At 42.9% G+C, this 20,606-nt stretch overlaps 1 protein-coding gene across 2 annotated transcripts in view; it reads left to right on the forward strand.

Annotated features, from left to right (window-relative positions):
* The window catches only part of LOC114066666 (cytochrome c oxidase assembly factor 1 homolog), a 50,804-nt gene that overhangs the window by 8,349 nt on the left and 21,849 nt on the right, over positions 1-20,606 (forward strand). Inside the window, exon 2 of one of the 2 annotated variants that reach the window (XM_027901505.1) lies at positions 18,730-18,929. The exons of the other annotated variant lie outside the window; for it this stretch is intronic. The gene's annotated coding sequence lies outside the window, so the exon portion shown is untranslated. The remainder of the gene's footprint in view (positions 1-18,729; positions 18,930-20,606) is intronic. 2 annotated transcript variants of the gene reach the window in all.

Below are 20,606 nucleotides of genomic sequence, written 5' to 3' on the forward strand. Positions count from 1 at the left end.
TGTGAACCTTGAGAAGCTGAACAAGGCCAAATGCAAGGTGCTGCACCTGGGTTGGGGCAATCCCAAGCACCAGTACAGGCTGGGCAGAGAATGGACTGAGAGCAGCCCTGAAGAGAAGGACTTGGGGATGCTGGTTGATGAGAAACTTGACACAACCCGGCAATGTGCGCTCACAGCCCAGAAATCGAGCCGTGTCCTGGGCTGCATCCAAAGCAGTGTGGCCAGCAGGTCAAGGGAGGTGATTCTGCCCCTCTACTCTGCTCTTGTGAGCCCCTACCTGGAGCGCTTTGTCCAGCTCTGGGGCCCCCAGCATAAGAAGGACATGGACCTGTTAGAAAAAATCCAGAGGAGGCCGCAAAGATGCTCAGAGGGCCAGACCACCTCTCCTGTGAAGATAGGCTGAGAGAGTTGGGGCTGTTCAGCCTGGAGAGGAGAAGGCTCTGGGGAGATTTTAGAGCAGCCTTCAGGTATCTGAAGGGGACCTAAAAGAGCTGGAGAGAGACTTTTTACAGAGGACAAGGGGGCATTGTTTTAAATTGAAAGACAATAGGTTCACATTAGATATTAAAAGAAATTCTCTACTGTGAGGGTGTTGAGACATTGGAACACATTGCCCAGAGAAGCTGCGGAGTCCCATCCCTGAAAGTGTTCAAGGCCAGTTTGGATGGGGCTTGAGCATCCTGATCTAGTGGGTGGCATCATTCTATGATTCTATGATCAGAGGAGTACCGGAGCTGTTGCAAGTGCAGCTGGGAGGCTGGGAAAGAGATTGAGAGGCTTGACCTCTCACTTCTGCAAGTGGCTTGTTAGATCAGCTTAGCTGCCTGTGAAGTGGTAGTTTGATTTGTTTCATTTACAGAACAGAGGCCCTACACTGCATCTTTTTCTCTCCTACTTGTCATTTATAGGTATGTCATATATGTGGGAAAATTTGGGTGGATTCACAGTTTTTGTCCCAACACCACATTAGAATCAAATATTTGGAAGGGTTATCAAGGATTTTCTACATCATTTTCCTGGGGGCAATTACATGTAAGCTTTCTTTAATATGTTTCTGTGGCCTCAAACTGGTTGGGTTATTTGGTCTTCCACTGTTATTTATATGTTAGGGGATAAAACCCTTGTTGTCATCATATTCAGATACCTCTATGCTTTTTAAACATGCTTATTCAGATTCTACATTATCCTCAAAAAAAAGCTTTGAATCTGTTGTCTTCCTCATTTGAACTAATTTCAAAATTGTTCCTAAAGCTAAATACAGCTCCTATATTGTGTGGAAACTGCTTTGAAATGAAACAGAAATTTGAGAAGCTTTGTTAGCTGCTTCAGAGAGAGTCAAGCATATGATATGTTCCTCCAACCCCCCTGGAAAACTAATAAACAAACAAACAAATAAATAGTTTTTTTCCCTACTGCCTAACATCCAGCTAGATTTGAAAGGGAAAGGCAGAAAATCACAGCTCAGTGAAATTCTGATTATTCCTTCAGTATTGTTTGAGAAATGATGGAATACTTCAGTGCACTAATAAAGCAATTTAGACATCCATCTGCCACAGTGGTGGAGCTCAGAAGATCAAAAGGACATTCTCATCTGCTTGACACACACAACACCCAGTGTTCATTCATTAATAGCATACTTTCAGCGTAGGTTATAACTGTACACATTGTACAACAAAGCAGTGCCGTGAAGTCCTCTGTCCCTAGGGAAAAGAGGGAGAAGGGAAAAAAAAGGCTTGTTGATTAAAGCATTCTCAGCAGCTGAGAACATCACTAACTCTGACATGTTTTACTGTGAACTTTGAAAGGGTGGGAAGAATAACTGCACACCACCGTCTTCATTTGATTGTGTTGCTCAGAAGGAATCCCCCTCTGATAAAATAATTCCTGACAGAAGGCATTCTAGCTTTCCAAAGCCATACACTCGATACAGACACAGTGGGGGTGTGTTGTAGTATCAGTGCTCTGTAAAAAATGCACAAATTAGTGGCTTATGGCTGCCTATGTATTTTGATGCCAGAAAGGCCTAGATGTTTTAAGCCAAATATGACCCATTTTAGGTTCTGTAAAAAGAGAATCCCTCTTTCCCTGACAGAGTAAAGAGACCAAACCCACTATCTTTGTCCTGTTACCCATTCCACAGGGTCTCCAGACTAAAGACCTAAATGTAATTGAAAAGCAGAAACTCCACAGCAGAGGGGCTTGGAACTAGATGATCTTTAAGGTCTCTTCCAACCCAAACCATTGTATAATTCTCTGACTTGCTTATTGGTTTTGCATCTTTAGAAAATAAATTTTTCTCACCTCTAGTTTAGGAAAATCCCGGTTGTAATGATGCTAACTGGGCAGATTCCAGATCACACTCGTTCCTGGCATGGTAGTGTTGACTTGGTGGCAAAGCACCAGAAATGAATCTGGCCCTTTCTCTCTGTGAAAGTGAAAGCGTGTTAGCCAGTTGTTTCAGCACGCAGGGTAATGTGCCTTAGGATTGCCCACAGCTAATCCTCTTTATACTTTGCTGACTGTAACCTGCTTAGTCTTACATGAAATGTATTCGTCGTCTTTTCCTGAGCCTGATCCAAAGCCTGTTGAAGTCAGTGGAAAGAGTCCAGCTATTTTTTCGGTAGTTTTGGAGCTGACTCTATATGAACAGCTGGTCTAGCATTGAGTCTTCTAGTTGAAAGACAAGGAAAATAAGCAGCACCAAACCACACTGGACTCGGTGCTGTAATAAATATATAAATGAAAGTAATGTGAAACTTGTAAAACCAGACTGGATGAAACACTCTGAAACATGCTGCAGGGAGCAGTCTAGTGCTAGCAGGGGAATAAGTTAGCTCTTTAATGATTTCTTTTCCATAGCTCTTACTTTTCCACATATTCTGTAATGTAACAGTACTTTTTTCTCCTTGGGCAAATAGCTGCCAGACAGCAGCCCTGGAATGAGAACATATGTAGTGTTTGCTTTTATCTTACATTACAAAAGAAGTATGAATGCCTTGTGTTATTCCAAGTATAAAATTACAGGTGTCAAATCATTTGGTGCATTAAGTGCTGTGCCAGAAAAGTAATCCAGTAAAAATAGCTATGTCCTGTCAAAGCTGAGCAGTTAGTATTGTTATTGCAGTTCCTTGCATGGCTCCAGCAGCGTAAGATGGCACGAAACAAGTGTAAGAGACCAGCAAGAGACTTGCCTGGAATTGCCCAGAGCATAGAAAGACACGAGGATGGAAACCAGGTAAACCTAAGTGCCCAAACTGAGAATCTGCCTGGTCTGTTTTGCAGTTGGTTTGAACTCTGAAAATGTGGTTAAACAAAAACTGGTTAACATCTTAGGGGCTGATTTTTACCCAGAGATGCCAAGGGATCACAGCAAAGAGTGATTTGTGCTTGGTTCTGGGTAAGTATGTGGTTGACCCTCTGTCCTAAGGAATGTACCACATAAAAAGTAGAATAACATTTAGCTGGAAAGTTCAAAAAATTTTATCATCTCTATATTACAGGTGAGAGTGCAAAACAGGGATTAAGATGGTTTGGCTGGGTTAAACAGTCAGCATCTGTCTGTGGCAGAGGTCCCCTAAATGCTGTCAAGTGCTTTACAAACAAGGCCATCCCTACCAATTTGCGGCATAGCTGTAAACGAGAGTAGGTGGGGAAGTTTGCTGTGGACCTGAACTAGAGCAGGAGATACAAAACCAGGACATAGCAGAGCACAACATGAGGTTTTGGTACGTGAATTTCTCCTCACTAGAACTTGGGAGAGCCACATACACTTTATGCAGCTTCTGGAAATTAAGTTAGTACTTTTATTGTCCAATCCACAAAACCTGGGTTTGAAGAAAATCTGTTTAGTAGGTTATGTCCCTAAGGGGGGCAGAAGAGTCACTGTATTCAATACTTTTCTCCAGATCTTCAGAGCTACAGTGAAACCTCAACAGAGATAGCCTGATTTGCTAAATTGGGTACACGCTGCTTCTGTCAGTATAGATGTTTGGAAGCTTATTAAAGGACATAGCAGCTGACAAGTGAATCTTTAATCCCTGTCAAACCCCTTAGTTTATGACCAGTGTAAAGCAGTTCATATAAAAAAGAAACTTTTGCTCCTCAGTTCATGTGTGTTTCCAGATAAGATGTGTGTACGTTCATGGTGATAATCAGAACACATTTTACTTATAATTTTCGGGATGAATTTTGACTGCCTTAAAAAAACATTCCCCAAACCCCTGCTCTCAACCTCTACTTCTGGAAAATCATGGAAGTAATAATTGTTGTGTGCACTGGTATTTTAAGTAAGTGGCACGAAGGGTGTGGCAGGCTGCATAGTATGCTGCTGAGCAGCAGGCCTAATCCCGGTGCTTAGAGGCTGCAGTTGTGTTAAAAGGTCAGAAACTTCAAGGACAGGTAGGCACCAAATCTTGCCTGTCCTGACAGAGATAGGAGTTGGGGGGGTAACGGTTGCACGTGTTGATTTACAGGCAAACTTTTAATTTGGTTCCTCTCCTCCTTTGCAAATCACATGCTCTTGCTCAATGTAAATACCTCATGCTGCAGTGACTAGGTTCCTTTTTCATGCAAGTTTCGTTTCCATTAATCTGTGAAACGACTGTACCAAAAATCAGAATCAGCTAGGAAGGGTTTTTTTTTTTTAATTTCTGGGGGAAAAAAAAAAATCACTGCAGTAGGTCTGTCAGGCAGTAGATCAAAGGATGCATCTAGTGTACCTCGGTATGCTGTAACGTGAGCTATTTGTTCAATAGTTAGCTCTAGTTAACTAACATGACTATTCATTCTAAAATAAGCACTCTGGCACTGTTTGCTCCCAGGCAAATACTTGTTCTGCTACAGTTCTTTCTCAGCTCAGCTGCCTCTGATCCCCTTTGCAAGCGCCGAAGTTGTTAGCCTTTGTAGTCATGAGAGTTAATTACCGCTCATTTTGTTCACTTTTCTGCATGGCCAAAAGCTTTTATGTCCTTTACGTGATTCGGGAGTGGAAAGACTGGCCCCTGCGTGAAGGGACTGTTTCTTATGCAATGTATGATTAATAGTTGCCAAGAAGTGGTCTGCCACATGCTACTGGCAGGTCGGTGGCTGTGCAGCTGCACTGCTAATTACAGTGCTGGGCTGTTTAAGCACAGTGCATCTGATGGTGGAGATAGGCTCCCGGGCCCTGCAGGAGATTGAGGTTAGGTAAACTGGGCCACCTGGGAAGTGGTGGCTAGATGTGGCATCTGGAGACAGATGGGACGGATCTGCTGGGGATGAAGCCTGGAAATGTGGAGAGAACAGCTATGAGCCATGATACAAGGCAGCGAGTTAAGGAGCAGAGGAAGAAGTTAACAGCAGGCTAAAGCAATTCGCGTAGCAATCAATCAGCTGTGCGCAGCGTGGCCCTTCGGTATTGGACTGGACTTCCACAGTGCTGGGAGTGGTTGTGGTAGTAGGAGAGGAGCATATGTTATTGTTAGCTTTCATATCAGTCCAAGAAAACTAGGTTTATCTCCCAGCCCCAAAAGCGTTGTCCCCACAAAAATGAATATTCAAACACAGGGCGCTTTAGTGGTTGTGGCCTGCAGTAGCAGGAAGCTCAGCAGAGACCTCATACTTTTAGCATCTCTAGTCTCTGGAGTTTTTTACTTGAATTACGTTTTTCCTTTTCAGCTAAATAAACCGTAGCGAAAAGCCTTTCACTGTGTGCTGAGATACTCTCAAGTGCTCTTGTTTCCAAGGGTGACTTTATGGGCACAGCGGTGCAGTCTCAGAACAGAGCTCTTACGTGTCCCAGTTACAGAATTACTTCCCGTGCTGCTGACAGCTTGATTTGTGAAAGAAAAAAAGAACAAAATAGCGAAACAAAACTCAGCCCATGCAGGAGAGAAAAACAGACTTGCTGTGCTATAGAGGAAGCGTCAAACACAAACATTTCAAAGGGGAAAAGCTTCTAGTCTTCATGTACATGATAAAAATCCTTTTACAAGGATAAGTCACATAACTGTAACTATTTTTAAGCTTTAAAAGTTTCCTGTTTAATACCTGTGGGATAAGTCTGTGCAGCTAGCTGGAGGCCAATTTTAACCCTGAACCATTGAATTCTGTTTACCTGTGGTTTGGTACAGAGCTGGCCATTGTGGGTTTTTTCCTGCTTTGAAATAAGGGATATCTGGGAAACCTCTAGCACCACCCTCGCAAAGCAAAAAAATCCATATGACTGGCAGTTCACTAGACCTGTTTTACTGAGCCACCAAGTGTTGCAAAGTAGCCAGATACTGAAAATGTTGCTAATCAAGCAGATGTCTGACTTAGAAATTCACCATTATGCCTTTATACTGACTAAGATAGTAATAGATACTAAGAGAACATTGAGTACATGTATAATTCCAGAGCTATTTCATTCAGGTTAGAGACTAAGTGGTAGTTATAGAAAGAGAAGACTGAACTGAGATGTTCTGCTGTCGAATGAACAATTTTATTTCTTACTCTTTAAATAGCTGCATGTTATTTCTGGCAAGAGAATCCGAGACTGCGGGCACAGATCAGAGCAAAGTGTGGCACAGTGTGAGCATCCCCAGTTACCAAACTGAATGTGGCCTCCCAAATGGTCATCTTTTAAAACTAAGTGGTACAGGTGAGCAGATGTATTTTGTTAAGAATTAAGAGAGACACAGAGGAATTGATTTTCCAGAAATACTAAACTAGGAGGCATTGCTTGGTTGCTCACGGTACACACTTTTTCCTAAAGTCAGCCAAATATGCAGTTTTGAAGATGTGCTTCTAGTATGAGCTCAGCTCAGGAACCTGCCTTCACTAATAATTAAAGAACATGCCAGAAATGTTTTCTTCTTTCACATGTCAGTATATGCACATGTGTTCATCTATGTATCAGTGTGTATATCCCATTATTAACAGTGAGCACTAAGTTTAGGCATCAGGGATGAAATGGACTGTAAAATTTCCCTGCCATCTGCCCAAGCAGCAGACTGGCTTTAAAAAGAATGCTCAGATGTTTGTGAAAACTAGACTGAATGATGATGATGAAGCCTCTCTGATAGGGAAAGCACTCATTTCTCAACTGGCAAACTTTTTTAAAAATCAGAAATTTTTTCTATCTGATACACTGTCTTTCAAATTTGTGGTTCTCGTTTTCTGCTTTGTAGATGGAACATGTAGATTGAGCAAAACAGAGTTAGTGGTATGACAAAATGCTTTGATATGTTGTTTTAATTCGAGAGAGGGTTTCTCACCCCTGCATGGGAAAGAGCTGGTGGTCAGCGTGGGCCGAGGCTGCAGCGACCCCAGTTTTGGTGACAGAAGCTGTGTCACTGGTTTTGTTCTTCCACAAGAACCATGGGACGACAGCAGCACCAGAGGAAGCGTCAGGGTGGCAAATTTGTAGATGAAAGAATACAAATTTGATTACAGTATTGGCTATGCTATTGGTCAAGTTCAGCCAAATGCATTTATGTTGAGCAACATCCAGTGCCTGCTGGAGCCAGTGGGAGTTCTGCCATCAGCTTCCCTGAGGAGTAGGATTTTGCTCATTGTTTAAATTAGCCCTATCTTCATGGGAACATATGGAGCAAATGCAAAGGTTTTGAATTGAAGAAACCAGTAAGCGGCTTTATGCATTTACTTTGTTACACAGGTAAAAGCTGAGACAGCAAAACCCATCTGCTAGACCTTCAACACATCTCTGTGAAACCCATGGCGGAGTCAGAGCATTCTTTTCTGTTTTATTTATGGCCCTGGCTGCCTGAATGAGTGCATCTGGAGCTCAGATGTCTGATGCCCTTATTGTAAATTAGTTAACTTGAAAAACTGCACTCAGTGTCAGATCATTGCTGTGGAAATGCCAGGCTCCATAGTTGAGGTGCTTTTGTGTGTGCATATGTTTTTTTACGTTTAAAAGGCTCTTGAACTTTATGCATAAACACTGTTCTCCCCTCTTCCCCCCCCTGCCCCTCCTCTTTTGTTACAGACTGTGGCCTAACATTGAATATTCAGGGAAAGCTCCCCAGGGAGATTAGGGAAAGGGACAGATTTTAAACAGAGACTTAATGCATGGACACGAAAGGACAAACATTCTAGTGGGAATACTAATGCAAATTGCCTCTTTGGGGTCAAAATGCATTAAACAGCTGCTTGCATGCTAAAAATTCATCTAAAATCAATAAAGACCAGAAATTATAAAATTTATAAATAGAGATCGCGCTCAGTGAGAATAAAAGTATTTCACCGACCCTTTTGTTATAAATCATACAACTATGTACCAGTGCTAGAAAGAAGCACATCTATGACTCCCTTTCTGCAGGGCTCAGAATCCCAGATCCCACTGAAACTTACTTCAAACTGGATTTGTGTGTATCCTTCCTGGAGGGCTATGGGAACTGAGACTTAACAGCAGTAGGAATTAGATGCCTTGACATGAGTAAACTGCTGTTGCCATTAGCTACTCTGATTATTACACTGTTGTGGAAGATAGCCTGTTGCTGTTTTTAACGAATCAACATTAAAAGAAATTGAGTGAAGCCATTGCACAAACAAGCAGTAACAGTACATATATTTGGGCCTGCTATGCAGCAACTAAACTCAAGTGGAGTCCAACATACACGGTGGGTATTTATCATATAGCTTTGTGTATACTTAAGAATAAATGCAATTAAAGAAATATTTTATTTCTGAAATAAATATATCGCCTTACCATTGCCGTAGATTTGCCTTGTGGGTCCTTCAGCCTGACTCCACATCACTGCTGAGACCTGGTCTCTGAAATGGAAACAAGTATCATTTGCAGGATAGAAGTGCAGCAGCATCTGTTTAATACTTAGATCATTTAAGTTCCCGTTGTGGACCACATTTTATTACCTGTGCATTTTATATGACCCACTGCCTCTGTTGCCACATGCTGTGGTAATCCCTAAAAAAGCTGCCACTAAATTGAGGCCCTTTGTTTTAGATGCTGCATGCTTGCAGCTGCTGGAAGCATCTGACAGCTTTGAACTCTGTATTTCTTAAGTTCCATCTTAGCAAAAGAACAAGTCTGCAGTGTGGAGCCCTGCAGCTCAGTGCTCTGCAGCCTGCAGCTTTTCATTGCTGCCTGCCTTCAGACTGTCCCCACAGCTCTTTCTTTTGGCTCCTCTTTGCTTTCTACCAGTTCAGACATTTCTTCCCAACCTCACAGCTTTTTCTGGTCTGCCACTCCTAATTGTGCTTTTTAAACCATTCCTTGGAGACATCTTCTCTGCACTAAAAGTTGTTCCCAAGCTTATTCTGCAAGCCAGCTTTGAGGGTTGGGTTAGGTGTATGTATTCTGCTTGCCACTAGGAAGGCAGCGGTAAGAAATAGGAAGAACTGCAGCTGCTGTTTGTGGGAGATACAATTCTGGATTTTTCAGAATGAGGTGGCTTCTCTAACCTTAGCCTTGCTCTCAGTAATGTGTGTGGTGTAACCACACACACCAGTTTGTGTTTTGTATGTTAAAGAGGACAATTTCCTGTGAGAACTCAGCTGCTGTTGACGTAAATGGCAAGACTTCATGATGTCTGCGCTCATACGTGGCCACTGGAGCTAATGGGCCAGCGAGTCAGACCCCTCTCCACAGGCTGGTCCTTGCTAAAATTAATACTCTGTGAGCCCCTGGGATAGTTCCTCTGGCGTTAACCAGGGCGCTTTTGCATACCCCTGCTTTTCACCCCTGAAAGGCACAGATGCCTCTTAAACTAGTGCCACTTTTTTTGTACCTTCTTCTGCCATACTTGTCTGTTTCTCAGAAATGCTTGGAGAAGACAAAATGCTAAAAGGAGAGCGTTTTTCCCACCTTGTGGTAGATACTTTTCCACGCAAGGTGGGATGCACTGTGAAGCTGCCCCGAGTTCTGCTGCTGCCACGCCGCTGGGGCTGCTCCCCCGTCTGTTATGTGCTCCATAGCGATGGATTAAAAGGTGAAGAAACCCCAAAACGCAGGAGGGGAGAAACGAAGGCACTTTCGCTTGCGTGTATGTCCAGAAGGTGGCACCGGCAACCCGAGCCTGCCGGCAGCTCTTCCCTTATCCGGGCCCAGCCAGGCGGGCAGCGCCGCCCTGGCTGGAAACACCCTCCCTAATCCGGGGTCTCAGCCTCCTTAAAGGCTCTCAGCCCTTTAAGGCTGTAACCAAGCCTGTGCTCTCATTGCCTGGCTCCCGGCCTCTGAGCCCACGGGTGACTGGCGTGGGGGGGTGACCAATAATCACCGGTGTGATTGGGATCTTGGGACTTGAATAAGCAGCTAAATCCTGGGAGCAGCAGAAGCTCTCAGCAGCAGGATCTTTGCCTCCTCATTACGAGATTAGTTTTGCTGTTGAAGTGGAGAAAAGCCTGTCTGAAGATACCATTCAGGGTTGGGTTTTTTAAAGGATGTCTTGCGACAGGTGCTGTGTGGGCACTGCTACTCTGTTAGTAGATGTGCGTCTATTGATGCAAGCAGTTATTACTGGCAAGCATTTCTCAGGTGTCACGATTCCAAATGCTAGAAGAGACACTGCCTTTATCTTCTCTGTTTTGGGAAAACCTCTGTGGATGTGGAAAGTAGACCTGGAGCAGGATTTTTGCAGTGTGACTTTCAGCCAAAGCCTGGGGTGAGGAGACACCTTGGGGCTGGAGGGCCCTTAGCTGAGGACCCCTGGGCAGTGAAACTGTTTTGCTGCAAAGCAGAGTAGATAAAACTTTCAAGCACGCTTAAGGAGTCAGACGAGTTAGGCTTTTCTGCAAGAGCAACTCTGGCTGTTACGTTTGCCTTTCTTGAGACGGAAGATAGCTTTCTTAATTTAGGCAATGGTTTTCCAACCTCAGAAACCACAGGGATCCATGTGAAATTTTGGAGATATCTTGCTCTCTATGTTGGCCAGTCTATCCCCATTTTCCCTTATTAGCCTTATTGCTCTTGGTTACAAAAAGAATAAACAGCAAATTTTTCCCCCCTCTTTTCTTTATCCCATCTCACCTCAGCAGGAGCCAAAACCAGGTTCCTGTGCCTGCTGTGCAGAGCCAACTGCTGTGGTAGGAAGGGGAGGGCAGGCACCAGGCCAGCTACCGGCTGTGGCGCCGGTGCCAGTCCTCATCCTCCAGCCGCTGCCCTCCATTCCCTCTGTGGCAGCCGTTCAGTCCTGAACGGTTAGCAGGCAGGAGCAGATACTTGAGGGAAAGCAGTGGTCTGCCTACTGATCATGTTGGTCACTTCTGAAAAAAAAACCCAAAACAACAAAACACCATCCAAAATAACCCCCATGCTTCCAAAGCTCTGCTCTGTGCTTGTTCTTAGGCGCTGTTAGTTTTCATCTTGTGGCATGAAATTGAAAAGCTGTCTTGAATAAACTCCTGGCATCTGGGCACAGTGTGTTACTGTGTGCCTTCAGTTTAGCAGTGTCCTGAAAGGACCCTTTTTCTTTATAGCTATACAGTAAGTAACTAGAAGTAATGGTTTTAAAATACAGATAATTAAGTCCATTTAAATTTTAAAAAGGTTTTACGACTAAGGAGGAAACCCACAGGTTGAAAATAAGGAGTGGAGGAGAAGTTATTCCAAGCTGACTTTGTACTGGAACAGCTTGCTTTTTCCCAGGTGCTTATCTGCTGTTTATGGCTCTTGGCATTGTGCATATGCAGGAAGGCAGAACGTGCAGCTGGACAAGAGGGCTGCATACAGAGAGAACATTTTTGACCTTTCAGCAGCTTCAGATGTTGCTTCTTATTTCTAGCCATGTCCTTTGTTACTTACATAGTTCCCTTGCTAGACATAGTTAGGGGCTGAGCCTCTTGGTTGTGTTTTTGTGGTGTTTTTTTTTTTTTTTTTTTTTTTTTTTTTTTTTTTTTTTTTTTTTTTTTTTTTTTTTTTTTTTTTTTTTTTTTTTTTTTTTTTTTTTTTTTTTTAAATGTTGTTAGTTTATACCACTTCTGATAGCTTCTTTATCACCTGCTCCCTGCAAGGCAAACTAGAGGGCTGCTTCTCTTCTGTAGCAGCTGTGCTGGAGGACTGCTGATGAGGAACAAAATGGGAGCTACTGAGCAATAATTTGAAGGCTGGCTATTAAAAAGAAAAAAGCCAGCTAATTAGAGCTTAGAGGAAGAGGCAACACTTTGTGTGAAAACACCAGAAGGTAGGCCCTCCAAATCCCATACACTCCCCGTAAATAGCTATAATTAACCCCACAGTATTCAATTTATTAATTAAAATTTAATTAATATTTTCTGTCCTTGACAATCATCTTAGAGGCCGTCAGGAAAACATAGTGGCAGCTGGGTTTCCATAGAGCAGCAGTGACATTCAAGAGGGCAGAGGCACAGAAAACTCATCTCAGTTTATAGGTCATACCTGTGATAAAACAGAGGTGAAACTGGTCACTGGATTTCTGGGAAAGGAGGGGATGCTGGGAGACAGTGCAAGCCTCAGTATTCTCCCAGTCACTTCCAGATGTCACCCTGCAAGTGCAGCACTCACCTGGCTATCTGAAATTGTAAGAGAGAGGAATAGTGGAAAATGTACTTTACTTACTTGACCACACCAGCTGAGGACTGCTGTGCAACACCGTATGTCACTTGGTTTTGATGTTCTGCCTGGTGCTTTGTCTGAGATACCTCTCCTGAGCCTCATGGACTGCACAAAAGTAGAACAGCGATTGCTCAAAAATGCTATGTCTGTACCAGTAACTTGGTGCACTGCTGTTCTTCTCCAGGGATGGGTGTCCTGGTCATTCATGCCACCCATGTCGGTATGGCAGGCACCCATCAGTGTCTGAGTGCCCTTCTGGAACAAATCCATTGGTATCCCCAAGGGGAAATGTGAGTGTCATCAACTGAGTAAACTACTCCAGGGTTTGCTCCAAACAGATAGGGTAGATTTGGAAGACACCAAATGTGTTTCCTTCAACAAGGACAGTGCTTCATCATTATTCAAGGTTGGGCAATAGCATCGTTTGTGCTCACCCATTCTTTTCCTAGAGAACGAAACAATTTTTTTTTCCTGGCGTTGTAATGTGTCTGACACAGCACTGCTCAGCTGGCCTGCAGCATCCTCCTGTTAGTACTCTCCATAGTTTGAACTGAAAAAAACCAGCAAGCCCATGGAGCCCGTGACATGTTAGAAGAGATGTGAGCTGAGCACTGCGCAGCATGGCTGCAGCCAGCCCACTCAGTAGGGACCAAACTCTTAACAGTGTGGTCATGAGCCATCCTGCCAAAACTGACCTGAGGGCAAGGGTCTGCAGTACAGGCCTGGTTAGAATGGCCATGGGGTAAAGGAAGTCTCTTATTCTCCATTTAACAGAAGGGTGCACGCTGATTCAGCAAGAGAATGTACTCGGAGCGTTTTGAAACCAGATCTCCCAGGTCACAGGGGAAAAGCTTTTGGTACAGAACTGTTAAAAGCAAGTGGGAGAGCAGGTGGGACACGAGGACTATCATCACCAACTTCTTGTCTTTGCTCGTCTGGTTTTTGAACCTAGTGGTTCAGGTCCTTCTGGTAGGGAAGTGGCATGCCATCTCTCAGTCCTAGGGAGGCCAGACGCCAAGCTGTTCAGGGCAGTGCTGAGCGTACCCAAAAGCAGAACTGGAGTTTGCCAGTGAACATCACCATTAGAAAAGCAATTTGGAGTCTCTTTGGCTTCCAGACTTCAGCACATTAACTTCAACTTGAGGACCATCACAGACTGTGCTCTTATGGTCTCTCCTATGGTCATGGGAAATCAGCCTCAGGCCCATCAGACTGTGAGCCAGATCTCCCATCAGATGTGTGCTCCCAGGTATGGCAGTGGGGGCTGGAATGAACAAACCCTCTCTACCTTTGTGTGAAAAGAAGTGCCTTTGATGCCCTGCAAAAATGCCCATGCAGGGCTGTCCCCATTCTGCCAGCAGCAAGGCCAGAAGGGTGGAGATGAAAATGCCATTGCTGTTGCAGTGGTTCTGTTGGCAGCAGGCTGGGACACCCGATAGGGTAACACTGAGTCACAGCAGCATATGTAATCTTGTGTTGCCACACATGATGAAGCAGGCCCAGTCCATTGTTATACTGTTGGTAATTCCAGGTACGTTTCAGCAGAACTGAGGGAGAAGGAGATAGATGCTGAGAATCACTGCAGCCTTCATCCTGAAATGGAAGTCCAAAAGAGCACAGTAATTGTTGAACAATGGCTGCAACTTTTGCTTGACTTTGCATGCATCATTTCACCTTTCTTTCTTTTAAATAATCATAACTAAATTTTTAGAAAAATATTTCTTGCACCTCTCAAAAATTCATCAACTTCTCTGACTTCTACAAAAAGAGTAAGGGGAAAGAACAAACCCCAGGCAATTCACTGCTAAGTTTCAGATTTGACATGCAGAACAACAAATTCATCCAAAATGAGTTTTGCTTTACTGTTAGTCATTTGTGCTAACCTGCAATTAAAAGACTCAGCATTTGTTCTCATCGCTTTCTGAAATTACATTTTCCACTTCCTAGGCCCTGGCCTCGGGCAGTGGATTTTTGAAGCAATCATGCCTTGGTAATTAATGTTTAAAGATGAATGTTGCAACTTTTAACACAGTGTGTTGCTGAGTAAACAACAAAAAGAATACAAAAAATACAAGGCTTTTACTGGAAGCTGCAGGTTTTGGAGGCATTATCCTTAGAGCTCCCAGCTGCAGTACATTTGGTTACCCCTTCCTCTGTGCTTGCAGATGGGGGAGACGGCCATGCTTAAAGAAAAGCAGAGGAAAATAAACACCACATTTAATCTGTCATTTCTTTGTGCTACTGACTCATCACCCCAGAAAGCTTGCTGGGAATGTTTAACTCACACAGAGAGGGAAGGAACAAATCTTTGACAAATGGTCTGTACCTGTAACATGGCCAGTGCCGTTTTTGATTTTTGCAAAAACATAGGAAGACAAGGGATGAAGTAGAAAGAGAGGAAGGGGCAAGAATGGAAGGAGGGGAGGGAAAATTGTGGTTATAAGTTCCCTTTCTATTTCATGTCACTTTGTTTGCCTTTCTCTGTAGAAGCCACATCTTCCAGTCTGTTACTAACCCAGCTGGATTTACCTGTGACAGCAGCCCATCCTACACAGGGCTTCTAAGACAGGAAAAGTGGGAAAGCACTCCTGTGATCTTGTGAGGGATTTCTGTCAAACGGGGCAGGGGGATCACACTGTACCATGGGAAGGGTGCTGTTTTTCCTACACAGAAGACTTTTGTGGTCTGGCAAAGGCCAGTGACAAAATCCTAAACAGATCAACTGGAACAAGAACAGAATACTGCTTTTGGATAGTTTTGTTTCTTTTTCTCCCCCCATCCCCTTCTTTTTTTGTCTTCCAAAAAGAGGATAAAATTCCCAATCCAACAAGCACATTAGCTAACCAAGTTTGAAGCAGGTGCTTTAGGCTTTGTTACTCTTTGATGTTCTTTCTACTCAGAAGAAACCGAAACCTAAACTTCTACTCAGAAGAAACCTCCTGGAAGAACTCCTTGTGTCTGATTCTCCATTTAAGTGGGAAAATGGAACCTCCCAAATATAATCTTGCCTTTCTGGAAATGAAGAAGACTGTAAAAAAAGATTAGTAAAAGACACATTCAGCGCTAGTCATACTCATTTGGGTAACAGGCAAGTTTCTGCCTGTGCTCACTTCTAGTAGTCATTATGAATGTGTATTAGTGACTTCCTAAGCAGTGATCACAGCAGAACAGTAAATGAAGTATTGCCTTCTGCTTCAATAATTTCCTGTTCTTTTAGCATTGTTTATCAGGATAATGATACATTAGCTGGGTATGCAGTGCTTAACTATTTTGTTATCCATTGCTTTCGTTATCTGCCCAGATTCCTGATCCTAAAAAGGATTAAGCTAATTTTAGATGATTTTGCTGTTGAAGCGCGGTGATTTTGAATTGTTTAATTTGTTTGTTCTTATGACTTTTTTTAAAAGTTATCCAGTAAAAATGAGGGCCTGTTTGTACCAAATTTAAGCCTACTCAAAATATCTTTTTGTGGTTTTTTTTTTTTCTGTTGATTTTTAAAAAAACAGAGGTCCAGAAAGCACTTCTTCAGGATACAGAATGCTTCAGTTACACTTCATGTTACATGACACAGATCATTCAGCATTTTGCTAGAATGAAGCATTACCAAGTCCCATGGAAAAGAAAATTCCTTGGGATTAAGAGCAGTGTGTTTTTCAATAAAAGTTTAATCCTAAACAGATCATTCAAATGGAGTGTAATAAAGACTACTACAGCTAATGAAAAGATTTTGTTCAGCTCAGTGGGCCCTCAAACAGGCAGACATAATATGCTTGCCCTTGCTAAGAGCGTTCACTGAGCTGTGTTTCCTTTCCTAGACTGGAAATTAGATTCCCTTTTCAACTATCTGTATAGAAAAACTCAAACTACTCAAGAAGATCATGTGGGAGCCCCTGTGCTTAGAAGAAGGAGCTGCATTTGAATAAAAGATACTTCCCAGCTTCACGTCCAGCTTCTTAGCAGTGGTCAAAATAAGTGTCCTTACCAAACTTTCGAGCTGAAGCCCTACAGCAGACTGTCTGTGTCCACTGCACACACTGCCGTGCTGCAACGAGGGACTGTACATGTGTGTGCACGTGTTTGCGCCGGGGAGCAGGTGTATTAAGCCACCCAAGTTTATACACCTGAGATTGGAAATGTTTTGTTTTTTTTTTATCATTTTTCGTCTGTGCTCCAGTCCTGGTTTCAAATTCAAATCCTGTCCGGACTTAAAATCCTTTGTTCTTATCTTACCTACTTTGAAGGCTCTGGACCTGATTTGGGCAGGCTCCAGCACCGTCAGCTGTCTGTGGACCACACTTCAATTGGTACATTTTTATCTAGAGGACGTTTGAGAGAAGTCTGCTGACTTCCAAGGCCATTTCCTAAGGACCAGGGCTCAGCAAGAAGCGAGCAGATGCACAGGAGCAAATTGATCAGAGGCACAGTCACCCAAGTATCAGGGATGAGGGTAAAATAGGGATCTGGCACCACAGCATAATTTGCTCTCTTTGTTTTGTTTTGTCTTCTGCTCTTTCTCCTCCTTACTTCTTCACTTTTAGTATGAAAGTGGCCAAGGTCATTTATGCTCCAAATTTCTTTTCTCGTGCTGAAACTGGCAGTGAATGCCGTAAGTTTTCCTGAAGGAAAACCTTTCTTTAAAGGTGCCACATGCTACAGTTTCTCTCCAGGAGCATGGGATAGGGAGACAAAACTCTGTTAGTAACCCTTTTGCTACGTTACCTTTCCTTAAAATGCCAGCAACTGAGCTTCCACAGAGAGAACAACAAATATTGAGAGAGGAATGTGAAGGACATTATGAAAGGAGAAACCAAGAAAGGGGTTCTGCTCAGACAAGTTTCTCAGGAAAGCTGACGTAATATGTACTGTAGAAAATCCTAGCAGTTGACATAACTAACTTTCTTTCTGTGGATCCCAGCAAGCTGGGAGAAACAAAATGTACATCTGGGAATACAACTGAGCAGACTGTTTTGTCCAAAAGAAATATAGTAGGTGTAAAACTTCTTTTCAAAAGATGTCATTGAAGTTTAATTGAGAAGTGTCCTTTTAATTAAGGCTGAGCGAGTGGATGAAAGTCTCATTTCTGTTGGGGCTGTTCATGGTGATACTGTAACATTAACTCCCACACCATGGGAGTACCCAAGAGGCTGCTGTTGGGATGCCATGGCATGCAGTTCTGTAGCAAGCATTCAGTCCAATTCCTAGAGTTTAGCAAACGTTTAACAAGCTTTTTAGCAGCTGTCTCGAAAATTGCCTGACTTTGTATTGGCTGGCTTGCACATATTTCAGCCTGCTTTCCTTTGTAAATTACTGTTCTCAGCACTTGTGTTGTACTCCTGTCCACATCTGTGTATATATAGTTTGGGAATCTCCCTCCCTGACAGAGACATGCAAAGTCTTTGAGATACTGAAGATACTAGAATTTTGTGGCAGCAAGTGGCTGGATACTAAAGGACTTCTGGATGTTCTCAGCAGGGGAGAGGCTGCAGGGAACTGTGGTCTCTGTCAGCCTTGGAAACTCCAAAAGACCCAAATCTGGAGGATATCAGGTGTTCTTATTCCACTTTTCACAAAGGTTGAGGGTTGGTTGCAGCTTGAAATGCTTCATCTTTAAAAACGCTAGCTCCTCTACTTTGTTTCTCCTGGTGTATATATAGCAAAATACTGCGTGTGCAGAGACTGATAAACAGAGAGTGCCATTGGAAGTGCCGTTTTCAGGTAGCCTAGTTCATAAAAATTGGATAAACTGGCAAATAAAACATTGCAGCACACGGACTGTTATGAATTGATTCAACATTACGAACAGAGGAAGAACTGTACAGAAGGAATGTCAATTATGAAAATTATATTTAGTTATAAGGCTGACATACACGGTCTGTCACCTCCTTTTTACAAATAGTGTTAGCGTGGCAGGAATGATTTCACGCTAAAGAGTGTGTGGTTCTTTTCATAAGGTTTTTGTGGATAAGACTGGAGAAAGCTGCAGGAGATCCCTAATATTTTTGATAGCACTACTGTCACGTCAAAATATCATGTGCCAACTTCTTGCTTTGTTGTAACTTGGTTATAAGGAAAACTCAGGCAGTAGGACCGACAGTGCTAGGTGTTGTCTTGGAGTGGAATATTGAGTGACCATGTTGAATTCTTGGGAGTGTTTGAATATTCTTCCTTTGTCTCTGAGGCATACCCACTTCTCTGCATTTTCTCTTCTGTTCTAGGTGGAGTCTGGATAAGACCTATCAAGGGAGCTTCTTGGCTTTGGGACTACCTAGTGATAGTGATCTTCAGCCACAGTTTTAGAGGAGTGGCACCAAAAAGCCAGTTGTTATGCTGAGTGCTTTACAGGACAAGTAACATTCCCTGCTTCCTCAGCTGCCTGAAAATCAAGCCATAGATACTGAGCTTCAGTTTGAATAGGGTAAGTCAGAAACCTACATACATTGCATGATTGAGTTTAAAATATCAGCCTATCATACAACTGTTATCAGCCTATCATACAACTGTTTGAAACAAAGCCAGGGGAAAAATCACTAGAGCACAATGTTGTGTCGAGGACACTGGCACAATCTCTCCCTGTTGCATTACAACTACAGTAAATGAGGTCTCGTTAGTGCTGTACTGATGTTGGGTTGCATTTCCAGAACTTCCCAAGTTACAGCAGTGCTGAGGCTGGAAAACTGCAGCACATCCACATTTAAGCTGACTAGTTACTCAAGAGAATAAAGTAGCAGCCTACCTTTTTATTTTGCTAGGTTAAAAACCCGAAGATCAGAAAGACGTCAAAGTAACAACTCTGTATCCCTAAAGATACAGTCTTCAGAAAGGTTATTATATACCAAATGAGACAGTAACCTTTCAAAAACCTCTCTATCTGGGATACAGTATTCCTAAAGCATCCCTTAAAGTTACTGTATCCCCAAAGATAAAGTAACCTTTCAAACCCCTCAATTTAGATTGTCCTTGTGATTTGCTGGGCTCTGTTTAAGAAGAGTTTTCCCCATCTAAGATCTTGGTGGCTCCAGTGATGGTGGAGGAGGAACAGTGTAGCAGGCTGCTCTCCTTTTGCATGGAGATGAAAACCAGGCTCCTGTGAGCCTTTAGGCTGGCATTTGATAAAACTTTGTTCCTTTGCCATTCCCACTAAATCCTCTCTGGTGTCACACTCACGTAGGAAGCCCTTTTCCTTTCCCACTCAAACCCCATGCATACTGTTGTTTCCTTTCAGAAGTCCATTTGTGGCTTGAAAAGCTCATATCAGATACAAAGCTATTTAAATCTCTCATGATTCCTTATGTTTGTTCTTTTGACATCTAGGCATAGCTGCTAAGAGTCTGAGAAGGGTTACTGCTTCTGTTTGAATTTCTTCCCCTCTCCACCCTTAAACCAGATGACATTTTTAACTTTTAACTGTGTAGAGGGGAGCATTTTAAACACTAGGTCTCAGAGAAATGGGACATGATGTGACTGTACCTTTAGGTGCTGCAAACAGCCAAAATCTCCATATTAAAAATAAAATAAAACAACTTTTTTGGTTTAAAGTGTGATCAATCCCTCAAAAAAGCTGCATGAAATCCATTTTCTGGTTGATGAAACGTATGCCTGCCTAGTTTGCTTCCTATTAGGTTATTAACACTCGCTGCATCTGTAACTGCTGGTTATCAAAGAAAGGACTTAACTCTCTGCCAGAGCCCTGTGACTAATTAAAACATTGCCTTTAACATTTAACGAGAAAGTTGGTGCTTTCACCAGTAAACTGGTCTAGACTCCTAATCCCCTAAAGCACAAATGGCACATAGTGCATCATAGTTAGCAACCAAGGATTTGAGAAAAACACACAGTCAGAGAAGCACAGCCTGTTGCATAATTTAAAAATGATTAGTCGATTTCTTCTTACTTTCTCCACCACTATTGGATGTTATGCATGCTAACCAGTATTCCCCTCTCAGCAAGGCATCCAGACCTTGTAGGGCCAGTTTTTTCTCCCAGTAAGACCTTTGCATCATAAAACATGCCAGACAGAACATGCCCAGGGGAGAATCCCATGCTTACAGGAACTTTCAAGCCTTTTCAACCATTTGTTTGACTAGCTGCTTGT

The sequence above is a fragment of the Empidonax traillii genome, unplaced genomic scaffold, assembly GCF_003031625.1.
Source record: "Empidonax traillii isolate 1590-97213 ecotype Southwest subspecies unplaced genomic scaffold, ASM303162v1 scaffold793:size290412, whole genome shotgun sequence".
In the NCBI taxonomy this organism is placed as follows: Eukaryota; Metazoa; Chordata; class Aves; order Passeriformes; family Tyrannidae; genus Empidonax; species Empidonax traillii.